A 5,666-nucleotide genomic window follows, 5' to 3' on the forward strand; every position below is an offset into this window, starting at 1 on the left:
TTGTATGACTGACTACCAAACTGCATCATTGTATAACTGCCAAACCATTGAGACTCATAGTCCAAGCAAATTGAGACAATATCTTAGTACAGACAGCTTTCCTCTTGTCTTGCACTTCTGCAGTTGTTACTGCCAGATGTACATCACTAATAGTAAAATAGCAAAACAGTCAGAGAGTATATATTTTTTAACATTGTTGTCAATGTGAAAGGCCAGGTAATAAAATAGTCCACAAGTAAGGGATAGCTGTATATGAAACAAAGGTAAAAGAATACTAATTTAGAACAACAGTGGTGTTGAGATTGCCAGATTATATACCTGTTTTGGATGAAGTCGATGGCAATTGGAAAAGATACAACAGCAATCAGAAAGGACTATTAAAAGGGCCGACTCAATGGCACTTAACGTCAACAAAAACAACAACACTATAAGAACAAATAACGGAAGTACGTTGTTGTTGCTAAGTGCTATCTAGTCAATTCCCAATTTATAGTGACCCTGTATCTAGTATCTGAGGAGAGGCTAGTGGGTTTGAACTGCCAACCACGTGGCTGGCAGTCCAGTTCTTATCCTATAGTGCTACACTAGTACTCCAACAGAACTACAATGAGAATATAAATAGACGTATGCTTTTTAGGATACTACTTAAGGTTGTCCTTTGCTTATACTCATTCTATTTGGAAATATCTGTGAAAACTCAATTTTGTATCAACGCATCAGCATTTGTCAATTCTAAAATTCAATGAATATTTTTTTGTAAATATTTTTCTGTACAAATAAAAATTTGCAATTAAAATATCTTCCTTTACTAACCATACCGTTATTATTACAATTAAATGATGCAAACATAGCATTTCAACATTTTCCTAGTATGTTCAAAGCCTTGCATATATATTTCAACTTCATTGTCTTTATTTTACCATGCATGGGAATTCATTTCCATCAGAAATGGATTCGCTCCATCAGTCTACTGAAGAGGAAGCTACTGTGTTTCTGTTCTCCTATATTTAAGTACAAATTAGAGGAAAAGGTTAACTAAAAACATTTGAAGAATAAAGCTGTTTCATTTAGGTACATTTTTAAAGAACCAAGATTTAAATGACCCTCGATTTATTAAATCCTTATGAGATCTTATTTTCAAAATCTTCAGAAAAATGGGAAACAATGACTTAGTGCTGATGTATTTTTCTATAGCCAATATTATAATAGTTCAGAGGACAGATTTAAATATCTTCTTTAAGCATTTTCTATATATAGACCAAAATGTTAGTGTCTGTTACAGGGTTTATATTTAGAATCTTAGTATTTGATAGTGGTGATGGTGGTCTTTTTTTTTTTTTTTTTCTTTTTTCTTTAATGTGCAGTATTTGTTTGTTTCAAGTGTAAAATGGGCATGGCCCTTTAAATTTCTTGTCCATTCTTTGTCTCTATTAAAAAAAAAAAAAAAAGCAAAATTCTCACAAACTGTAGGGCAGATGAGATCTAAACCTCAAATATGAATTGCTTTATTCACATCTTCACTTGTTGATGACAAAGGATGAACATTTTAGATCACAAGAACAGATATGACAAATAACCAACATGACTCATATTGTGTTCAGGCTCACACACATCTCTCTTCCTACTGGAGAATACCTCTGCTATTTGGACCAGACTGTGTTGCCAGAAGATGCTCTACTTCACTGACACAGGTATCATCAACTATATCTAAGCTGTCACTTAGCACATCTCACCTAGGCCACCTCTGGATTGTATATATAGAATACAAAAAATAGAGATTTGACAAAAACAATCCCATAAATTCAATCTTATAGACAAACAAACTGACCTCATCAAGTTTAAAACTTGCATGTTGAAATTTCTTTTCTAGTTTTCATGGTTTACCATTGAATTTGACAATGTAACTTAAATAGACTACTTTAAAAGAGCAAATGGAAGGGGTTGGGTAGGTAAATTATTGTTCGATAAATTGTTCATATAATAGTATATTGCTTTTTACCTCCAGACGTAGATTTTCCTTATGTGGTATAGTTTCTAATTTCCTGAGATATGTCAAAGTTAGTAAAAAATTTTAAAAGGCATTATAGTGTATTTCTGTAATAACCATATTTTCTTATAGGATCTTTTCTTATGGAAAATTAGTAAATGTTATTAAGTAGATACATATTGCACATTCATATGTCTTAATTTTTAAAACAACAAATTGTAAAAGACAACAACGGGCCACAATTCCCTAAGGAAATTTAAAAAGTAAGAATTGTTCGACAATATTGCACTGCCAATTCAGTAAGCACGAGATAGTAATTTTATTTTTGTATGTTCAGTGTTCTACTTCATATAAATTTATTTTATCCGAAACGTAATGTGCAGAAAGTTTTGAAACTTAAACTAACTTATACCCCAAATTTGCAAATAAAATTAATATCCAAAGAGAATTGGTTGTTTTTACCCTAGGCTTTCAAATATTATGGATATAACACAACACACATCACAAAAGGAAATCTAGTTAAGCTTGATTCCTCATTGCATTTATCTGTAAAAAAAAATATTAGAATTTAAAAATCCTATCTAAGGTTATATAAAGGAAATTACCCTCAGATCAATAAAAAATAATTATAATAACAAATAGTGATGAAGAAACCTGGGAAAAGACACGTCAGTTCTCATAAAGGAGAAATTTTTAGTATGAAGTAATATTTTGGAAATACAAATTACTCCTAGAAGATTTCCTGGTATATTTCAGGATAAAAACAATTTTTCAACATTGTATAAATATTTCATAGATCATAGCATTCCTATTTAGATCTATTTTTAAATTTAACATTAAAGTAGATAAATCATTTGGATAATTTAAGACAGTTGTTGAAGAGACATCACCTGTAATTTAGAGAGATGATTTTAACATGGTAATTTAGGAATTGTTGTTAAGTGCTGTCCATCCCAACTCATAGAGAACCTCTTTAGGGTTTCCAAGGTGTGGCTGGTGAATTTAGGATCAGGAAGTAAAAGAAATAGTAATCTGAATTTTAAAGGCAGAGTAAACCTTCTAGCATCAGTAATTAAATAGCATACTGCTTTTAGTGATATAAAGAAACCCCGGAAAGGAAAAATCTGAAAATTATGCTTAGTAAAGAAAAAGAAAAAAAATTTAAAAATTGTATCTCAATATCTTTCAGAGATGGATGAAAACGGTGTAATGTATAGCAGTATAAAATGTCTTCCTCAGGAGAATCAGATGCAAAATAAGAGTAAGTCTTACTTCTACCCAACTCCTGCTCTGGATTCATTTTTTATTCTCATTTACATAAATTCCACAAAGAATTTTTTATAAGTTGTGTCAATTTATTTCCAATATTTTATAATCTAAAAATATTTTCATGGTAGTCTTTGTGTAGAAAGAAGAGAAACAATTAGATCCATCTCCTTTATTTGGAATGAATTCTATTCTGCTAACTCTCTTCATACATTTCAATAACTAGCATGCTTTCTGAGGAATAATCTGAAGGTGAAACACTATCTACTTTTCTGTTTTAATCTCCAGAGACAGAAGAGCAGACAATTTGCTCAGAACTGAACATAGATACCTCAATATCTAATCAGGCAGAGATAAGAAGATCTAGATCCTCTAACAGAAAAGGTAAAGTTTATATAATTAAATCAAACCCACTGCTATCCATAGGACTTTTAGATGTAGGACTTACCTTCACCTGTCTTCTAATTCCTTAACCTGTGTCTGTGTGATTTAAGCAAATTCATTTAAGGCAAAGCTCCACTATGCCAAATAATTACAGCTTGACTCTTTTCATGAGATTGCTTAAACTATATCTAATTGTAAAAGAAATAATGAAAACTAAATGTCCAAATAGTACATTCCAGAGAAATGATATTATTTAAGTGTTATGTAAAATACTTATAACTGAGAGTTAAATGGGAAAATTATTTCTTTCAATTGTTTAGAAACTGTTATCACTGTAAACTCATTCTATGAACTTTCAAGATAAAACCAGTATTTGGTATGTTTGTGATTATAATTATTTCTGTACAGTAGCTATGACTAGTATAGTGTTAAAAATAGTAATGCAGTTTATTTTAATTATATTCAACAAAGATAATTATGAATGCTTATAAAATAATATTTTGTTGTTTTTGTTATAACAAGCAATTCCCCTGTTATATGGTAAGAGAACAGGGACAAAAACCAAAGCATTTGATTTTCAAGCACTTCTTCTTTCAAATGGACCCATCATCTTTTCCTTTTATACTTTCAAGTTTGAAGATACTCTAGAGTCAGGGTCCTGAGTTTATGGACAATTTCTCTCTAATCCTATATTTAATTGAGCCCTTTTCCCTGTTGTTCTCACCATTATTTTCTCTCTGGCCAGGGCCATCAGTTCCGTATTCCTGGTATCTCACTGTAGTGATTCTTGGAAGCCTGTGTTTCTTTTTCTTTTTAACAACTGGAGTCTTGGGATTGAGAGGTAAGTCAAACTATGTATGTGACCTTAACCAAAATATCCCTGTGTAAAGAATTATTGTTTTATTAATTTCCTTCTTCTAGTAGTTCTTTTGTGGTACTGTGGGATAAAGCACTGGGTCACAAGGTGGTTTGAACCACAAGGTTGGCAATTCAAATTCACCTGTTGCTCCTTGGAAATCCTGTGTGGGGTAGTTATGAGTCGGAACTGACTCAATGGCACTTAACAACAACAATATTATTCCTTTCAATGTTAGTATAAATTGAATTGTTTTCTTACTTTTATTTCTATATTGTTCATTTCTAATATAGAAATGAAATTATTTTTATATATTGATCCAGTACCTTGCAATTTGGTTGAACATGTTTTTTATTCTAATAGTTTTTCAGTAGATTCCTTAAAATTATCTATAAACATTAAAATGTCATCTACAAATAAAGACAGTTTTGCTTTTTTATTTATAATACAGACCCTTTGTTTGTCATAGTCCCCCAAAATAATTAGAACCACCAGGACAATGTTGAATAGGTATGTCACGTACAAACATCTGGTAATTCTTTCTGATCTTTGGGGAAAGCACATCTATTAAATATGATGTTACTTGTTTGTTTTTTGTAGATGTTCTTTGTTAAACTAAAGAAGTTCCTAATTTCTTGATTTCTTGTTAAATATTTTCCTAGTTTGTTGTGTGGTTTTTATCATAAAGAGGTTTTTGTGTCAAATGCTTTCTATATGTTTTATTGTGATAGTTAACATGGGAGAACATGAGTTTTACATTTATCCTATCCTATATCATTTATTGCCATGGTTACAATCCCCTCCATACATTATCAGTCAACCAAAGGGTATACCCTACAAGTCCTCCTTCCCTACCCCCGGTCGTCAGCACAGTGGCCCTCTCCCTCCTTGGGCTTAAAGTCCCCAGCTGCTCCATCTCTCCACATCATCATCTCTGCCTCTGTCTCATGCATCACTGCTTCTCTGGTTAGGGTCCCGCTCTCTGTTCTTCTCCCTTGATGGTCCCAGGGACCTCCGCTCTTAGACTGCAAAGTTAATCACTTCCCTCCTTGCTACAAAACATCTATCTTTACATTTCCAATTCTCACAATCAGTCCTGATAACAATTATTCACTGTTATATCACAAGAGATCTATCTGCATTTCCTTTCATCAGCTCTGCCCAGACAGATTG

This window comes from Chrysochloris asiatica, unplaced genomic scaffold, assembly GCF_000296735.1.
Source record: "Chrysochloris asiatica unplaced genomic scaffold, ChrAsi1.0 scaffold00525, whole genome shotgun sequence".
In the NCBI taxonomy this organism is placed as follows: Eukaryota; Metazoa; Chordata; class Mammalia; order Afrosoricida; family Chrysochloridae; genus Chrysochloris; species Chrysochloris asiatica.